Genomic DNA, 20,402 nt, shown 5'->3' with positions numbered 1-20,402 from the left:
CCTTCCCTCAGGCAACCACCAGTTTCTTCTCTGTATTTAAGAATCTTTTTTTAAATTATCATTGTTCATTTGTTTTGTTTTTTAGATTCCACATATAAGTGATATCATATGGTATTTGTCTTTCTCTTGTCTTAGCATAATACCCCCAGCTCCATCCATGTTGTTTTAAGTAGCAAGATTTCATTTATTTTTTTTAATGGCTGAATAATATTCCATCATCTATCTATCACATTTTTTTAAGGTTTATTTATTTATTTTAGAGAGAGAGAAGGGGGCAGAGGGAGGAGAGAGAATCTTAAGCAGACTCCACACTGAGCGTGGAGCCCAACGCAGGGCTCAGTCCCACCCCACAACACTGAGATCGTGATATGAGCCAAAACCAAGAGTCAGATGCTTAACCAACTGAGCTACCCAGGTGCCCCTCACATCTTTTTTTTAAAATATATTTATTTTATTATTTTTGTTTTTTTATTTGACGAAGAAAGAGAGAGCGCACAAGCAGGGGGAGCAGAGGGAGAGGGAGAAGCAGGCTTCCTGCTGAGCAGAGAGCCGATGGGGGGCTCAATCCGAGGACCCTGGGATCATGACCCGAGCCGAAGGCAGATGCTTAACCAACTGAGCCACCCAGGTGCCCTGCCCCTCACATCTTCTTTATACCACATCTTCTTTGTCCATCCATCTATGGATATATAAAACCTTTCAATTTCACACAGGGCAGCTGTTAGGTACTTTGTTGAGTGCTATCATTTGCTTACCTTCTCAGAAGATTTCAGGGTTGGTCTGGCACATGAGGTGCTCAATAAACTGATGGTTGTTAGATGATGTTGGATAGTTATAATAATCCTAGAACTTCAGAGGATTGGGTATGTTTCAGAAACTTCATGATCGAGATTGTGCTCTTAATATTTATGGTTCAAGATGGAAATGGCTTAGACCTTTGAGAGGGGCCATGGCTGTTCTAAACCTTATGGCTATATAGTTTTGTTACAATGTTTGTTGCAGTTTTTATGGTTACTTTTTTTTTTGAGAGGGAGAGTGGTGGGGAGAGGAGTAGAAGGAGAGGGAGAGAGAGAATCTTAAGCAGGCACCATGCTCAGTGCAGTGTCTGATGAGGGGCTCACCCTAACAACCCAGAGATCATGACCTGAGCCGAAATCAAGAGTTGGATGGAGGCAGGGAAACCAGCAAAAGAGGAGAAAGAGATAGCTGGGCTCCACTGTTCATCTTTCTTTGTCTGACTATTCTGGAGTTAAAAAAAGCAAACATTTGTTGAATTCCTACAAGGCACTGGCTAGACTGATTTGAGGAATTGGAGTTAAATGAATATTATTATATGATGAGACTCCGAGCTACATCACACAATTATTTATATTTAGTTTTATATGTCATAACAAGGTGTATTGATGGAACTGTATAAAATAGTGGAAAAGAGTGACAGACAGGGAGTGGCTCTGCTTTTTCCATAGTTGTGTGGCTAAATCTACTAGGTCTGTGTCCTGGCCATCAGACCACACTAACAATGCTTTGCTAAAGTGGAATTCAAATTCTATATACACACACATTCACATTTATGTCTATATCTTTATATGTTGCAGGTTGATTCATTAAGGAGGATACTCTTTGAATAAAGTTTTATGTATATTACATGTATTTAATTTCTGTAAAATGTTAAAAAGTCTTAGGTAATTAGGTGTTGTCAGATATGCTTTTCAGACTAGGTGCTTTGGGATGGTCCTTGTTTTAAAATTACTTAAAATACTGTAATCTACCTTTTGGTGCTCACAGCCAGGGAAATTTTGACATTTATGAAATGGCAGTCCCTTGTTTATCTTAGTCAAGTTATCTCCCAAGGGCAAACTGCAAGAAGCCTGTGTGGTGCACCAGACTACCCTGTGAACTGCCTTCACATCTGTTTAATTTCGTTTAAACATAAGAAAACAAAACAAAAATCTCACAGCTCTCAATTTATTTCTTTATCTGGTTGTAATAATTTCACATTCCGTGGCAGCTAGTATAAACAGCAGCAAACATGATCCATGATCTTGGAAAAAAGTAAATGTCGAGTATTTATTAAGAATCTATTATAGTGTCTTTATGTACAGTCAAAACAGAAGGGGGTGTATCGGTATTCAATCTCTCTGACACATTACTTAGGCTCTGACTAAAAAAACAGTCTTTGCCTTCAGTGGCCAATTTAACATTACCATTTTCGTGACTATAGGCAGGCACATTACGACAAAGCAAAAAATAAGTCAGCATGCTATTTTTTTTCTCCGCAGCTCTAGGCATCTAATTTATTGAAGTTTGGCCATGAGGTGCAATTTCCTTGTGCTCTGGGAGCCCAGCTGTGGTAACTGCTTGTCTTCCAGTTTCTTCTTATGGACTCTCCTGAGGTCAGGAAAAGGCTGTTTTACCGCGGTCCCCACGGACTGCTGCGACCCTGGTGCCACGTGGAGGAATTAAGAACCGCTCCTCCAGCGCAGCTAACAGCCTCCTAAGGGGGGGGGGGTGATTGATGGTAGTGGGGGTGGGCGCCGGCTTAGTTCCGGGAAAAGGCAGGAGGCTCTAAATGGGACCGTACAGGAAGGTGAATCGCAGAGTGGGGAGCGGCCCGCGAACCGGTTCCGTTCGGTTGGAGGCCCGCTGCAGGCACAGGGCCCGCGACGCGTGCAGTCAGTCCTCCTCCCCCGACCTCGGCCGCGCCTTCCCCGCCCTACAGTACCTAACGCCGGCGCGCGCGCCCCGCCCTCCTTCCTGCGCACGCTCCCTCCTTGCCCACGCGCGCTCCCCGAGTCCCATCCCTGCTCAGGCCCGGGCGTGCCCCGCCCTCGCCCCAGCGCGTGCCCACACGGCCCGCGCGCACGCGCGCTCCGCCCTCCCTGCTGCCCGGCGCGCGCTAGCCCGCTGTCCCCGGGCGTGCGGTGGGCGGGGCGCCGCGCTGACGTTGCCCGGGATGCGGGCAGGGTCCGCCGCCGCCGCCGCCGCCTCCGCCTCCGCCTCCGCCTCCGCCTCCGCCGCCTTCGCCGCCTTCGCCGCCTTCGCCGCCTTCGCCTCGCCCGCCACCGGGGTTTGTATGAAAACACCGGGCGGCTGGCGGCGAGGAGTCCGCTGTTCTTCCAGAGAGCGGCCCCTGGTGCTGCCGACGCTGAGCCGGGTGCTGCGGCTCTGCCCAGTCCCTGCCAGCGCCCCGTCCTGAGCCGGTGAGCGCCCCGCCGCCGTCCGGGCCGGCCGCCCCTCCGCTGCGGCTTTCCCGCCCGCCCGCTGCCTCTCCGCTCTCCCCCGGCCGCGGCTTCCCGGGGGCGGGAGAAGCGGGAAGGAGCGACGCCGGGCCCGCTGCGGTCTGCGTCCTGGGACCCCGCCGCCCCTCACCTGACAGGTTGTGTAACGCGTGTCTCTCGGGGGGAGTGGACGGGAGCTGGAGGGAAACCCCTGATGGTTTGGGGCTTTGGCTGGTTTCTGGAAAACGCTCCACATTGCCTCCACCCGCGGCCACTCGGTGGCCCCCGCCTCAATACCCGGCAGAGGGTCCTCGACGCAGTTTTCGGGCAGAGGCGGCTCCTGTGCCCTGCCCTTTTCTCTGGGGCTGGGAGCGCCGGTCACCGCGGTGTAGCGCGGAGCAGAGCCGAAGGGCGGCGGGCCGGGGGAGGGCGCGCGCCCCGTCTTCCCACCCCATCCTGGCACCCACCCCCTAGGTGTGCCTTGCTTTGCGGTGGGGTTGGTGTGGTATGCTACCGGCGGTGGCTAGATTTGCTTCCTTTCAGGGGGTGGTTTGGCCTGAAGTGTGTTCTCTGTTTACAAGTTGTCGCCTTTTGGGTTTGATTTGAACGTGAATCAGATCTCCCTAGATGACAGTGCAGAGTTTCCTTAGAGCCTTCCTTCCTGAGTTGCGGGCTCTTAATTAGTATTCAAGGACTCCTGCAACCCCAACGCCAAGGCATGCTTGTCTCTACGGTTGTTGTTTCCCGCTTGTGACGGTTAAGCCTCTTACTAGTACCAGTGCAGTTTTGAATCGGTTTCCTGGGCATTTACTCATTATAGAATGGAGTTTTTATACATCTTAGCATAATCGATGTGAATGTTGATAATTTAAAGGCCATTTCTTGTTTTAATACAGCTTGCCATTTCTTGTTTTAATATAGCTTGCTCAATTCAGTGCTTGAAGGTCCAGCGCTGCTGATGACCTAATGCATTGTAACACTTAGCGGATTTTTTTTTTTTTTTTTGGCAATGTTAATTCCTTGTGGGTGTTTTGTTTTTCTTCAGGTGTTTCATTATAATGCATGACAATTTGCAGTGAGAAAGGACATGAACAGTCTTCTTGATCACTCATTTTCACTTACCTTATATGTCTGTGTTGTAATCTTTATGTAAATCGAGTTATCACTTTAGTAACCTCTGAGTCCTTCTTAGAAATTGTCTTTTTTCCTGAGAAAACTAGAAAGTTATTTTCGTAATAGTGTAGTGGAATGTTTTCAGTTCAGTAGGCTAAAAAAGTAGTTTATTTCAGGCACTTTAAATGGTACCTATTTCAGAAAGTGCCAAATAATCAAAACCAAACAAAACCCTGGGAGATCTATAAGCATTTCCTATAATTGCTGTCATTAGTCCTGAAATTGCTGTGAGATAGCCATGTCTTATCTACTCCTTATTTTCTTGTTGTAATATGACTTCTTTAGTTTCCCATTCCACCTCGCTTGAGTTGGGTTCTACAATGAAGTTATAGATTCATTTTTAATGACCTCAAAACTCTGCCTTGAATTAATTGCTTCTACACTTACTTAGAACTGCAGTCTCACTTCGAACTCTGAAATGAAGGGGATAGATTTAGAGTTCCTCTTGTTATTAGCCAACAGTGCAAAACATTTAAGTGTTTTAATGTAATTTAAGCTTTTGTAGAAGCAATTTTTATAAAGCTTTTCCTGTTGAATTGAGGCATTATTCTCTTTGGAACAGTTTAGCTAGACTCCTATATAATAATGGTTTTTTTTATCTGCAACAGTAGAGGGAAGAGAGATCTAAGACTTTTTGAAATTACCTAATTTGTATTGGATTCTACATTTTGGAGTTTTCAATAAATCTCCACAGTATTCACCTTCCAAAATGTACTCTTGCTTAAGGTCGCTCAATACCTGGAAGCTGAATAGTGTTTGAGTAGTAATGGATGAAACTGTCAGAGGGCTCTCTCCAAGTTGGGAGCCTCCCTTAGGCAGTGGGTCTTGATGTGAATGACAGGAGTTGTTTAGAGTGACGTGGGATTTTAAATTTTATATTTTATTCTTGGTTACTGTGCCTCTGTACTATAATGTCGTGGTTAGGGAGTTGGGCTTCATAGCCAGCCTGGCTGGGTTCTAATTCTGGCTTTGCTTGAGGAAATTATTTATCCTCTTTGTGCTTAAGTTTTCTTAATTCCAAAAATGGGGGTAATAATGTTATACCCTTAAGATCTTGAATATTAAATGAGTTAATACACATAAAGTTCTTAGTCCACAGTGCCTGGCATGTAAATATTACTGCTACTGCTTTTCCTCACTTTTCCAAGGGCCCTAGTAAGCTGAAGAAGGACTTTAGGCTGATGGAGAATTATTACTGTAGAATAATTCCACTGTGACCCATTTGCTCCTTTGGGACTAAGTGAGAGCTTAGTCTCACTATCCTGCCTTGGAAGCATGTAATTTAGTTTTAAATAGAACAGCTGGGTGCCCTGTGATGCTGCTGGAGAGGTGCTGAAGTATCCCTGTTTGTCCCTTCTGACAGAACCTTGGATTGTCTCCCTCATGGTGGTGGTGACTGCTATTTTAATCACCTGTTTTTGAGTTTGTGATTGCGTGTTTCTTTGACTGTCATGTCCTGCTATCAAAAATATCTATCAAACTATTAATGGGTATATATGAGTTTATCTGATCAAGATATTGTATGATGTTTCCAGGACATACAAAATCACTTTCATCTATGCATTCTTTTGTTTTCCTTATTGGTGTTAGTGAGTGAGGTTAGTTTTGATTTGACATTGTATTCCTTTTCAGCTTTCATGTAATTTTTCTAGGAAAGTTTTTTTTAATTAATGATTTTATGTACTTACTGTTCTTCATTTGCAGGGATCTAATATTAATACTCAGTTCTTTAAATCCGTTGTTTTCAAACTTTTGATTTCAAGACCCTTTTAAATTCTTAAGAATTATTGAGCACCCCAAAGAGCTTTTGTGGATTATGTCTGTAGTTACTGTATTATAAATTATAAATTAAAAAGATATATATAAATTTTATTAATTCCCTGAAATATGACAATAATATGTTAATATAAGCTTTTTTATTGAAAAATAAGTATTTTTCAAAATGAATAAGGCAATGAGAAGAGTGGTTTTGATTTACATTTTTCTCTAATATCTGGTTTAATAGAAACATCTGGATTCTTCTATCTACTGCATTTAGTCAGTCTGTTGGCAATATGTATTTTGGTTTGAAGTATATAGGAGGAGAAATCCAGCCTTACATAGCTAATGGCTGGAAAAGGGAGGGAGGCATTTTAATAGCCTTTTCAGATAGTAATGGATTTTCTTGTTTGGTATTACATCACAGCTCAACATGTGTTAGTTTTTTAGTTATTTGCAATGTGGAATCTGAGATCATATCAATGGACTTTTTTCATAATGTTCTATTAAAATCCCTTGGTCTGAACTTTGAATGGATCTTATATAATTACGCCTGAATTTGTAACATCATGCCTTGGTCCTTTTTAAGTATTGGTTCAGTTATGAAGATCTTCCAAATGTTGACACATTTCGTATGTTATTAAAAAATCACATTTGTTCATATCACCACTTAACCCTGTCAGAAACAAATTATTGGAAAGCTGTCCAGGTCATGACCTGATTGATGGTGGATATAAGTTTTCCAGAAATCTGATTTTTGCTTGAAAGCTCAAATTTTATCATTGGCAAGAAATATGACTGCCAGTTGTTTCCTAGAAGGGACAAGCAGATTTTGTTCATCTCTGAGAGAACCTCTGCCAGAATACTTAAGTCTGAATAACCGTAGTCATTCTTTCAAGTAAAAATGGTTTTTTTTTTTTTTGAGATTTTATTTATTTATATGACAGCGAGAGCAGGAACACACAGCAGGGCGAGTGGCAGAGGGAGAAGCAGGCTTCTCACTGAGCAGGGAGCCCCATGTGGGGCTTGATCCCAAGACCCTGGGATCATCACCCAGGTGCCCCAAAAATGGTGTTTCATGAAAAAAGAGGCTAGTGTAAGCCCTCGGTTCAGTCATACAAGTACTTTACCTTGAGACAGCCATCAGCTATTATATGCTTCATGTGTACTTACCGTATTGTCACATAGTATATTTAAAAAGATGTATATTCAAGGCCTGAGATTTAATAAAATAATCTTTACTATTTTTTTGAAAGATTTTATTTGAGAGAGAGAGAGAGAGTGCACAAGCAGGGGGAGGGATAGCGGGAGAGGGAGAAGCAGATTCCCCGCCAAGCAGGGAGCCTGATGTGGGGCTCTATCCCAGGATCACTGGGATCATGACCTGAATCGAAGGCAGATGCTTAACTGATTGAGCCACCCAGATGACCCTTGAAGGACATTCTTAAGTGAAAAAAGTTTTTTTTTTTTTTCTTAATAGCTACTGGTACTTCATGGTGAAAAATATAATGACTAATAGTGCAGTTTGGTGCCAGTACCATAAGTTCTTCCAAGATGCCAGAAATGTTCCACATCATTGCTTTTGTACCATTAGTATAAATGTTAATACAGTTAAAAGGGTTAATGATATTTTAGTGTTATTATGAAAATAGTTTTGACCTTGTGGACCCCCTAAAAAGGTGGCAGGACCCGAGGGGACCGTGGACCACATTTTGAGGACTTCTGGTATAAATCAGCTGATTCCTACCAAACTTTGATAAGGAAGGGAAGTGGTAGTGACAATCACTGGTCTGTTTTTGCTTCAGATTTTTGGGCTCCAGTAAAGGCCTTCCTGAATTTATTTTATTTTATTTTTTTAAAGCCCAGTAAAGGTTATTCACAGAAAGTTGAGGTTTCTTAAGGGTTTTAGTCAGGTGCTGATACAGGGGAACTATAGTATTAGTAATCTGAAATTACACTATCTAAAAACAAAAAAATTTGGGAGTACATATCCACACAAATGTTCAAATCTAATATTGGGGGGGTTTACATATTAGGCAAATAGTGAAGGCATAATGTGAAAAGCTCAACTGATACTGAGCTCTTAAGCTAAAATAAGCATTTTAGCTTCCCTTAATTTCTATTCATTTCTTATCTGTTCATGCTGAGGTCGAACCATCCTAAGGAGAGGTACCCAGCACTTGCAGTCCTTGCCTTACATGTTACCTTAGGCGGAAAGTGATTTAAGATTATGAAGATTATAAGGGTATAGGTAACATGGGGAATAAAAGTAATAAAATTTATGAAGGATTTAGGATAGAATAATGGTAATAAAAATGTGAACACTGTCTACATATGAGTTTAATGAATTGAAAAGGGTACTACTTTTGACAAGAATTTTCCAGATTTATTAATTTATTGTAGGCACAGTTTCTAGTTGCATGTAGGTAGAAGTGATGATGGATAATGCAAGACAGCAAACCTCTTTGACGAGCTTCTCTCCTAATTGCAAAGTAAGAGAATTTGACTCCCAAGTGATCTTTGAGGCTTCCTACAGCTCTAGAGTTCTGGGTTTTTTTCTTTGCCTGTAGAGAATGTCTTTTTCATTTGTTAATTCCATCTCATCAATTTTAATTTGTGTTTTCATTTGAAACTTACTTTTCCCAATTCTTAACATACTGATTTATATTCATATTTTTGGTTCATATTTTGATTTAAAAAAATTTACTTTTAAAATTATGGCTATATATATATAATATAAAAATTAGCATTTAAACCTTTTTTTAAAAAGATTTTATATATTTATTTGACAGAGAGCAAGAGAGAGCACGAGCAGGGGGAGCGGCAGGCAGGCAGAGGGAGAGGGAGAAGCAGGCTCCCCGTTGAGCAGGGAGCCGGAAGTGGGGCTCGATCCCAGGACCCTGAGATCATGACCTGAGCTGAGGGCAGATGCTCAACAGACTGAGCGACCCAGGTGCCCCTCATTTAAACCATTTTTAAGTATGTAGTTTATTGGCATTAAGTACATTCATATTGTTGTGCAACCATCACACCATCTTCAGATTTTTTTTGTCTTGCAAAACTGAAACCTTGTACCCATTAAACAGTAACTCCTCACTTCCTCCTTCCTGTAGCCCCTGGCAACCACCATTTTACTTTCTCTCTCTATGAATTTGACTGCTTTAAGTACCTTTTATGAGTAGAATCATATAGTATTTGCCCCTTTGTGACTGGCTGTTTCATTTAGCATTGTCATCAAGATTCATCAGAATTTCCTTCTTTTAGAGCTGAATAATGTTCCATTGTTTGTATATACCACATCATCTGTCAGTGGACCCTTGCGTTGCTTCATCAACCTTTGATTGTGAATAATGCTGCTATGTACATGGTGTACAAATACTTCTTCGAGACCCAGCTTTCAGGTCTTTTGGGTACATATTCAGAAGTGGAATTGCTGGGTCATATGGTAATTCTATTTTTAAGTTCTTGAGTCACAACCCATACTGTTTCCATAGCAGCTGCACCATTTTACATTCACACCAGTATATGAGGGCTCCAATTTCTTCACATCCTTGTAAACACTTGTTTTCCGTGTGATTGGTCTTTTTTTGCACGGGGTGGTGGTGGTGGTGGTGGTGGTGGTGGTGGTGTGTGGAGTCATTCTAATGGTTGTGAGGTGGTAGGTATATTGTGGTTTTGATTTGCATTTATGCTGCTGAATTTTGTTTGCTGCTATTTTGTTGAGGAGTTGTACATCAGTGTTCATAAAGGATATTGATCTGTAGTTTTCTTGTAATGTCTTTGTTTGGCTTTGGTATCAGGGCAGTGCTGGCCTCATAGAATTAATTAGGGAGTATTCAATTTTTTGGAAGAATCTGAGAAGGTTTGATGTTCTTTAAATGTTTTGTACAGTTCACTAGTGAAACAATCAGATCTGGGGCATTTCTTTTTTGCGAAGTTTTTGATTACTCATCCAGTCTCCTTAATAGTTATGAATCTATTCAGATTTTCTGTTTCTTTTTGTTTAATTTTGGTAGGTTTTGTGTTTCTAGGAATTTGAAATTTCATTTAGGTTACTCATTTTGTTGGTGCACAATTTTTCATACTATTCACTTAAAATCCTTTTTATTTCTGTAGAATCAGTAGTAATGTCTTCACTTGCTTTCCTGATTTTAATAACTTGAGTCTTTGTTTTTTCTTAAGTTTATAAAGGTTTGTTAATTTCATTAATCTTTTTAAAGAACCAATTTTTTTAATTTGATGATTTTCTCTAATTTTCTATTCTCTATTTTATTTATCTCTGCTGTAATCATTATATTTTCCTTTTGCTAGCTTTGTGTTCTTCTTTTTCTAGTTCCTTAATTTGTAAAGTTAGGTTGTTGATTTGAGGTCTTTATTTATTTATTTATTAAATTTATTTGAGATAGAGCAAGAGCGAGCGAGAGAGAGGGAGAGAGAATATGAGTGGGGGAGGGGCAGAGGGAGAGGGAAAAGCAGGCTCCCTGCTGAGCAGGGAGCTTGATGCGGGGCTCCATCCCAGGACCCTGGGATCACGACCTGAGCTGGAAGACTCAGGCTTAATTGACTGAGCCAGCCAGGTGCACGCCCCGCCCCTTTTTTTAAATTTATTTTTTTAATGTGTTTATAGCTGTAAACTTCCCTCCTAGCACTGCTTTTCTGTATCCCATAAATTTTGGTATGTTTTATTTTCATTTATCTCATTTCCCTTGATCTTTTCTTTGACCTATTGGTTGTTAAGGAGTGTGTTGTTTAATTTCCACAAATTTGTGAATTTTCCAGTTTTCCTTTCTTATTTATTTCTAACTTCATCCTGTTGTGGTTGGAGAAGATACATTGTATAATATCTATCTTTTAAAATCTGTTAAGACCGAATTTGTAGCCTAAAAGATGGTCTATCCTGGAGCATATCCCATGTGCATTTGAGAAGAACATACATATTCTGTTGTTAGGTAGTGTTTTATATATGTCTGTTATCTCTAGTTGGTTTATAGTGTCGTTCAGGTCCTCTATTTACGTATTTCTCTTATGTCTGGTTGTTCTGTCCATCACTGACAGTGGGTATTGAAGTCTCCAACAATTACTGTAGAACTGTTTTATCCCTTTAATTCTGTCAATTTTTGCTTTTTGTATTTTGATGGTCTGTTATTAGGTATGTGAATGTTTATAAGTGTTTATCTTCTTGCTCTCTTGAACCTTTTATTAATAATTAATGTCCTCCTTATAATCTTTTTCAATTTAAAGTCTGTTTTGTCTGATGTTAGTATAGCCACCCCATATTGCTTTTGGTTACTATTTGCATGGAATATCTTTTTCTATCTTTTTACTTTCAACCTATTTGTGCCTTTATATTTAAATGAGTCTCTTGTAGAGAGAATATTGTTGGATTATGTTTTTTAAATCCGTTCTGCCATTCTCTGCCTTTTCACTGGAAGTTTTAATCCATTCACATTAAAGTAATTACTGGTAACGAGTAACTTCTGTCATTTTGCTGTTTGTTTTTTATATGCCTTATGACTTTCTGAGTCCCTCATATCTTGTATATTTTGATTTTTGTTGAAGCTGTTTGGCTGTGATACTTTCCTTAAAAGACAGACAAAACAAACCTTTTTAGTGGGTCAGTCATAAGTTAGAGGCAAGGAAAATGTGTGTTTCAAGGCAAGAATTTTAATTTGAAGTATCATTTATATAGACTTAGGAATTTTGGCATTTGTTTAAATCTAAAAATAGTTGGAATATGAGTTGAGGGAAGTGTTATATTAAATAAATTATTATTATTTAGTTAGATTGAAGTGTGGTGTGATTCTGCTCACCCAACAGTAAAACCTTATTATTTGTAGTATAATTAAAACATCATATAGCAAATTAGACCTTCTATAAGTGCTGAAACATCTTTGTGGGGCAGTGTGTGAACTATCCAAACTTGTGTTTTTAATGAGGATGCCTGACAAAGAAAGGAAAAGGTATAACTTTTATAGGTTTACTTTTACCCCCAGTCTTTTGGTAAAATTAATGACAATAATGTAGGTGAAATAAATTTGCCTGTTTGCAGATTGGGCTAAAACATTCATAAAGTACAGTTGACCTGTAAACAAAATGGATTTGAATTGTGTGAGTCTACTTATCTGCAGGGTTTTTTTTTGATTAATACAGTACTGTAAACATATTTTCCGTTCCTTATGATTTTATTAATATTTTCTTTTCTTTAGCTTACTGTATTATAAGGACCCTGTATATAATACATATAATGCAAAATATGTGTTACTTTGACGATACAGTATATAATATGTATAACACAAAAATATGTGTTAATTGACAGTTTACATTATCGTTAAGATTTCTGGTCAATAGTAGGCTATTTTTTTTTTTTAAAGATTTTATTTATTTATTTGAGAGACAGAATGAGAGAGAGAGAGCACATGAGAGGGGGGAGGGTCAGAGGGCGAAGCAGACTCCCTGCTGAGCAGAGAGCCCGACGTGGGACTCGATCCAGGGACTCCAGGATCATGACCTGAGCCGAAGGCAGTCGCTTAACCAACTGAGCCACCCAGGCGCCCAATAGTAGGCTATTAATAGTTAAATTTTGGGGGAGTCAAAAATTTTATGTGGACTTTTGAGTGCATGGGGGTCTGTGTTTGCCCCAATCCCATTTTGTGTAAGAGTCAGCTATAATTGAATGGCATATGAATAAGGTAACTGGATGAAAATGTATACCTTAGTAATTTAGAGTAGGTTAATGTTTATGGATGTATAGATTAGTATATGCAGACTATGTACAACATAAATGTTTCTCTCAATTTAAATGGAAATAATCTTTATATGCTTTTTGCTGGGAATGTTATTCCTCTTTCTTAGACAACAGATATTATTTACCTCCTTCCCTTAAAGTTTCTCTTTTCCTTCAGTAATGCTGCCAGAGATATGGTCATATTCTTTGGGATTTTTTTTTCCAGTAATCAGGATTTACAGTTTTCCATCACATTGACACAACTGGTGTGGGGGAATAGTAGCTTCCTTACGTTCTTAAGAAGTGATTTCTTCTTTTCAGATCATGAAACAATTAGAGAAAACTGACAAAAGATGATGCTTTTTCAATGTACTTGTTTCCCACTTCCCCACAGTAGAACCAACTACCCAGATCTGTAACTGTAGTCTTTCCTTAGTTGTCCACATCCACTCCAACAAGAACGTCTAATTTTTAACAGCAAAGGTAATCATTGTTGACTAGAGCAGAGCAATGTTTCCCCAAAGTTTTTAAATAGTGGAAGCTTTTTGCCTAATGATATCTTGTAGGGAGGCCCAGTTGTGAACAGATTAAAGTTCAATAATGAAGTTGTTCTGGTTTAATGGGAATAGGACCAAGTTGTTTAAACAAGGCAGGTCAGAAGGGAATTCTATTTCCTCAGATTGTATTTAAAAGATTTAGGTTGGACTTTAGAGTGAATAGTGTATGTTTCTTTGCATTTTTTCTTATTTTTTGTAGCAGTTTGATTTGAAATAAATTAAAAACCATGTATATTTGAAGTATTTATATATTTAGAATATAGAATCTTAATTTTAAGGTGTGTGTGTCACAATTTCTTTCATTGCTTCTGTGTGGAATGACAATTAGGACAACTTACATGTATGACGTTTAATGCCTCGTGTGTGTATGCATACTTACTTGGCTGATGATCTTGATTTTAGGCTTAAGCCTGTGAGAGCAGAGCTCTTCAGTTTTGATTCCCTGGGCTCTGGAACTAGCTCTAGTTGAGAGCAAAAGATGAGAATCTAAAAAAATTCAGAAAATCCAACATTTTTACTTTCCTTGAGCTAGGGTATATTATATAAAATTGCTTGGTTTTCCTTGTGTGTGGGCTAGGTTGAGCAAGTTGATCTTGTATGATTTTCTGCTAAGGTCAAATTCCCACTTATATCTAGTTCAAGTCATCTTTAAATATATTAAAAAAGTCAACTCATACAAACACTTCCCCCAGGAAATGTATACTGTGGATTTTTATGTACAGCCAGCAGGGTTTGTTTTTGTTTTTTTAATCTCTGCGGGATGAATAACTTAGAATACATTTCCTAAAGACCCAGGTGGGTCTGTAGTTTTGCTTTTGTGTAAAAGGATGTTATATTTTATCATGGAAATCCGGCACTGAACTACAGAGGATGTAAGCCCCTGACCCTAATTTAAGGATGGGTTGAATTAGAAGGTTCTGGTAGAGACTAAGGTTTGTTTTTTTTTTAACAGCTTTATTGAGATATAACTCACATACTGTACAATTTTCATTTTACAGTATGCAATTCAGTGTCCTTTAGTATATTCATAGAGTTGTGCAACTGATACAGTTTTTGGGATGTTGGTGTTGGTGGGGTCTGGAGCTGACGTCCAAGAAAGAATTCTTGAGATGTGTCTTTGGTGCCAAATGGTGGTTTCATTAAAGCACGGGGACACGACCCATGGGCAGAATGAGCTGCTGGGGCTGTTACCTGCTGCTGCTGAGGCTCCCTGATGCTGGGGGGTGGGTTGGGAGGAGGAGCTGATTATATACCTTGGGGATGGGGGACATAAAGATGAGGGAAGTTGCAGAAGGACTTTCTATATGCTAAAGAAGACTCACAGGATCCTGGAGGAATGTTATAATCTGCCTCTCCCAAGTATTAGTCAATGGACTGCAGGTAATAAGGACATTTAATTTTATCTACATTTTCTTCTGTCTTTGTTTCCCACATCACAATTATAAGCACAGTGAATTTTAGAACATTTTTATTGCCCCCAAAAGAAACTCCACATCCTTTTAGTGTTTCCTACCTCCTCCAACCCATTGTCTCCTAGTCCTAGGTAACCATTAATCTACTTTCTGTCTGTATAGATTTACCTATTCTGGATATTTCATATAAATGGAATCATATAATGTTGTGGTCTTTCATGATTGGCTTCTTTTACTTAGCATAATATTTTCAAAGTTTGTTCATATAGCACATACCAGTACTTTGTTTCTTTTTATCACTGAATAATACTCCATTGTATGGCTATACGACATTTTATTTATCCATTCATTGGTTGGTGGACATTTGGGTTATTCCCATTTTTTGGTTATGAATAATGCTGCTCTGAACATTTGTGTACAAATTTTTGTGTGGACATGTTTTCATTTCTTTGGGTATATACTTAGAAATGGAATAGCTGAGTCACACGGTCACTTTATGTTTAACCTTTTGAGGAACTGCTAGATAGTTTTCAAAGCAGCTGTACCATTTTACATTCCCATCAGCAATGTTTGAGGGTTCTAGTTTCTTATATCCTTGCTAATGCTTGTTATTGTCTGTATTTTTTTATTATAGTCATTCTAGTGGGTGTGAAGTGGTATCTCATTGCAGACTAAGTTTTTAAGTAGTGGTTAAGCATGACCGGAGTGATAATACTCTAAGATGGAGTTAATATTACAATTAAAGTATTTAATAGGCTGACCTAGGAATATAATCATCAGAAGCGATTCTTAACCCTGGCTATGCATAATTAGTATCCCTTACTAATTAAAAACAATGTCATAGATTTATCTAATCTTTGAAGGTATTGTATGATTTTTTCCCACAAAATTCTTTATTGAAAAAGAATTGAAGTCTGAGTTGTGGAGAACAGAATTCACTCTAGATTACCTTAAGTAGAGAGGGCTTATTTACTTTAGGGTGCTAAATAGTTTAAAGAATTGTTGGGATGTATTGGTCTGGGTCAAATCAGGAAATAGACACGTAACTTAACAGGGAAAAATTAATGTAAAAATTGTTTGGCTATAACAGGGATTAGAGAATTGCTTTATCAGCAAGAAGTAAAGATAGCTCTAAAGAATAGGGGAATAGTTGATATGAAGACCACTTACTACTCCCAGGGCTGAGATAGAGTGGGCCCCTCCCCCCACTGAAGACTTGTTGGAAAGGGCAAGGTCAAGGTTGGAAGGGGCAAGGTTAAGGCAAGTAGGTGTGGTGTGACACTAGTGTAATTTCCTGCGTGTTCGCCCTCTAGGGTACCAGGGAAAGCTGTTCACAGGAAGAGGTCTCACCAGAGGCAGTCCGCTACAGAACAGCTTAGGATCCTGTTGGAGAAGTTCCCTGTCCTGTAGGAGCCTGGTGCCGTAGAAGCCATCCTTGTTGCAGGAATAGGGCCCAGAGAAGCCTTGCCTGCTGCAGCCAAGTGAATACCCTGGAGCCAGGAAGCAAAATCCTTTTCCTCTGTGATCTCTTTCCACTGCCCTCTTTTGACAAAGCTTTATATCTTGCCAGCTGGCAAAGAAATTAGTATTTTAAGGGCGCAAATCCATTTTCACAGAGCAGGCAAAAAGGTTGAATTTGGAGATGAGGGGCAATAAATCAATATCTGGCACAGGTTTTAAGTGGTTTACAGAATTGTTTGGAGATTTAAAGAAAGAGATTCTAGGTTGAGCTCTAAGCAACAACTCCCAAATACCCTACGTGAAACTGAGAAACCAAGGGAGATATTGTCTCTTTTATGATTAAGAGATTTCCTTTCTGTGAAATTGCTTCTAGATCTTCATTGCTAGAACCACACTGATGTTTTAAATTAGGAAACTGTTGCCTCCACAACTGGGGATGCTTACAGCTTTCGGCATCTGCCCCAGCTTCTTTCAAAATGTCTACTGTTCATGAAATTCTCTGCAAGCTCAACTTGGAGGGTGATCGCTCCACACCCCCAAGAGCATACGGGTTGGTCAAAGTGTACACCAATTTTGATGCTGAGTGTGATGTTCTGAACATAGCCATCAAGACCAAAGGTGTGGATGAGGTCACTATTGCCAACATTTTGACCAACTGCAGCAATGAACAGAGACAGGAATTACAACTGAGAATATGTACGGTTACAGGTCAGGCCATGCTAGCCCTGAGTACCAAGTCGGTGACCAGAGTGCCCATATGTAGTTCAAGAAATATGCTTTTTGTTTCTTTGTGATATGTGAAGACTTCTAAAGTGCAGGGTCCAGAGCAGAGGCCCCGCTTGCCCAGGTCTAAGGTACTGCCCCTATGTTTCCTGTCCTTGGTTACAAACAAAATTATGATAAACATTGTCATTTCTTTCCCCTTAAGGACCTGTGAAGAGTATCTCTGAGATACCTACTCAGGAGTCAGATTGTTGGGATATAAAGTATTTTTAATTTCACTGAATATTGATTGCTCTCTACAACAGCTATACTAGTTTACACTCCCTTCTGAAATAATAAAGATTTTCTCTATTATTTCCTGCAAATATGTCATTTTTCAAAACCAAAATGATACCCATTTCACAGTTTGAACTTCTCATTTGTCTAGTTTGGTACTGATCTATTGGCTGAATCTTTTAGGCAAGATTGTCTAACGAGTAACCGCTCAATTATACCAGCATCTGAGTCTTATTTCTGCCTCCTTCATTCAGTTAATATATTTGTTTATCTAGAGCACAGACTTTAGCAAACTATTAAGAACTGTTCCAGGCATTGGGGGACCCAAAGACAAATGAGGCTTAATCCCTTACACTCAGGACCTTGGAGTCTGGAAGATGTAATAAGAAAACTACTCCAAGACCTTGTAGAAGTCAAGATTTACTGCCATTTTTACTTGTTCTTTTACAAATTAATTCTGTCGAAAGAAAGTTAGGTTAATCTGAAAATACATGTCTCAGACTCTCACTTCTAATAATGTGTTTACTTGATAAGAGCACATAAATGATACTTTGAATAATCCTTTCCTGAATCCTTATGACATGCTGGAGAGCATCAAAAGGGAGGTCAAAGGAGACCTGGAAAATGCTTTCCTGAACCTGGTCCAGTACATTCAGAACAAGCCCTTAAATTTTGCTGACCAACTGTATGACTCCAAGAAGGGCAGAGGGACTTGTGATAAAATCCTGATTAAATCTTAAAAAAAATTTTTTTAAGTCATCTCTGCACCCAACGTGGTGCAAACTCATGACCCTAAGATCAAGAGTCACATGCTCTACGGACTGCGCCAGCCAGGTGTCCCTATAAAGTCCTGATTAGAGTCATAGTATCTCTCACAGTGAAGTGGACATGTTGAAAATTAGGTCCGAGTTCAAGAGAAAGTACGGCAAGTTCTGGTACTACTGCATCCAGCAAGACACCAAAGGCAACTACCTGCGAGTGCTGCTGTACTTGTGTGGTGGGGATGACTGAGGCCCATGATGGCATAAGCATCCAGCAGTGGTGCTCCTTTGTTTCTAGCTAACAGTTCCAGAAAATAGCTTGTGACCAACAGTCTTTGAGGATGATGTTAGCATTGCCCCCTCATCTTTATTTCAGTTGCCTAAGCATGGCCTGCCTCTCATGTCTAGTCTCTCCTATTAGCCAAAGAAATGAACATTCCAAGGAGTTGGAAGTGAAATCTGTAATGTGAATCACTTTGCCTCTTGTGTACCATGTCATAAACAGGTGAATAACTGAATTTTTACTTTATAAAAAAAATAGTAAGATCAGGAAACTATGGTGGTCAGGAGGCTATGGTGATCAGGAATGCCCTGCTGTACTTACTAGCTTAGAACCACAGTGGACCAGGACCTGTTGTGGTCTGCACCAGCCCTGCCTACTCGTCTTGCTCTTTCCTTATACCCTCAATGGTCCATGAAATAATTTTCAGGTCTCAGGGAATTCCTCCATAAAAATTAGAACATCTACAGCTGGGATATTAGTGTGAAGAGAAAGTTTAGATGTAATTATTTTTTGATCACCTATTCAATTCATTGGTGAAGGAAGTATCTTCTGTCTTAAATAGTATGAGATGGCTACTACCTGACATTGACCAGATGATATTAACAACAGTTTTTTAGTCATATATTCACAACTGGGGAGTGGAGGATACTGCATGTCTCATGGGGGTTGCACTTGGGAATAGAGTGAACCAGTCACAGAGGCCATGGCAGGCAGGCTGTGTAATAACAAAAGGATTAAGTAACAAGGACTACTACCCTCTCGGGAGGATGTGATTCCTTTGTTTGAATAATTCTCAGGGCTGACAGCTTGAGGACTGAGTGGAGTGTAGCTGATACAGCTGATGGTGGAACTAGCTGGGTGAAGTCTTTCGTGCTAGATGGGAGTACCTATGGCAAAACATTAGGCCTTTGGGGCCCTGTGAGGCTCAAAGCTGGTGGGGCAGCATTTGAAATTTTAGGTCTATGTAATAGTACTCCAGTGATGATTGTTAATGCTCTTTTGAAAGAGAGTATCTTCCTGTGCATGTGAATCTCTATCCTCCCCCAAAAGGATATAAGCTCTAATGTGAGTTAGTAATGCAGGTAGGAGAAACAGGTTTTCCATTTCTTAAATTTCCCACTTTATATAAGTAAGCCTAGGAGTCTTACCACAGCTTTTTACTACACAAGATATTAATAAATTATGGCTTGTCGTATATGATGTATACAAGAGTAGTTTTATTTTTCTTTATTTAAAGCACACACAAAAAAACTTTAGTGAACCTTAAATGAAAAGTAAATAGGTAGTTAAACTTACCTTACCATTCTGGAAACTGTTGTTTTTCCTTTTCATGATTTTTAAAAACCTCATATGGTGAAGATAATAAATTTCTATTAAATAACTGACTTCAGCTAAAATGGGATTTATTTTTTTTTTATTTTTTTTTTAAGATTTTATTTATTTGAGAGAGCGAGAATGAGAGATAGAGAGCACGAGAGGGAAGAGGGTCAGAGGGAGAAGCAGACTCCCTGCTGAGCAGGGAGCCCGATGCAGGACTCGATCCCGGGACTCCGGGATCATGACCTGAGCCGAAGGCAGTTGTTTAACCGACTGAGCCACCCAGGCGCCCTTTTTAAATTTTTTTTTAAATGTTTTTTTTTTTTAAGATTTTATTTATTTATTTGAGAGAGAGAGAATAGTTTTTTTTTTTTTAAAGATAGGCTTGGGGTGCCTGGGTGGCTCAGTTGGTTAAGTGTCTGCCTTCGGCTCAGGTCTTGACCCCAGGGTCCTGGGATCAAGCCCCGCATCGGGTTCCCTGTTCAGCGGGGAGTCTGCTTCTCCCTCTCTCTCTGCCTCTCCCCGCTGCTCATGCTCTCTCTCTCTCCCCCTCAAATAAATAAATAAAATCTTAAAAAAAATAAAGATAGGCTTGATGGACTTAATTTAAATAAATAATGTAAGCTAATTTTTAAATAATTTTCTATTGTGGTAAAACATACCTAACATAAAATTTGCTATTTTAACCATTTTTAAGCTTTTGATTCAGTGGCATTAATTTTAATTACATTCACAGAGT

General features: G+C 39.6%; 1 protein-coding gene and 1 pseudogene across 2 annotated transcripts in view; both read left to right on the top strand.

Annotated features, from left to right (window-relative positions):
- The first annotated feature begins 3,022 nt into the window (after positions 1-3,022).
- AGTPBP1 (ATP/GTP binding carboxypeptidase 1) overlaps positions 3,023-20,402 on the top strand; it is a 158,104-nt gene continuing 140,724 nt past the window's right edge. The window contains exon 1 of one of the 2 annotated variants that reach the window (XM_028122253.2): positions 3,023-3,200. The gene's annotated coding sequence lies outside the window, so the exon portion shown is untranslated. Of the gene's footprint in view, positions 3,201-3,286; positions 3,377-20,402 lie in introns of those variants that run through there. The other variant, XM_028122254.2, reaches the window with a different exon arrangement.
- LOC148162375 (annexin A2 pseudogene) lies at positions 16,780-18,313 on the top strand (annotated as a pseudogene).

The sequence above is a fragment of the Eumetopias jubatus genome, unplaced genomic scaffold, assembly GCF_037043125.1.
Source record: "Eumetopias jubatus isolate StellerSeaLion01/CBP00866 unplaced genomic scaffold, mEumJub1_p1.0 scaffold_15, whole genome shotgun sequence".
In the NCBI taxonomy this organism is placed as follows: Eukaryota; Metazoa; Chordata; class Mammalia; order Carnivora; family Otariidae; genus Eumetopias; species Eumetopias jubatus.
This window is presented reverse-complemented; position numbering and strand designations above follow the sequence as displayed.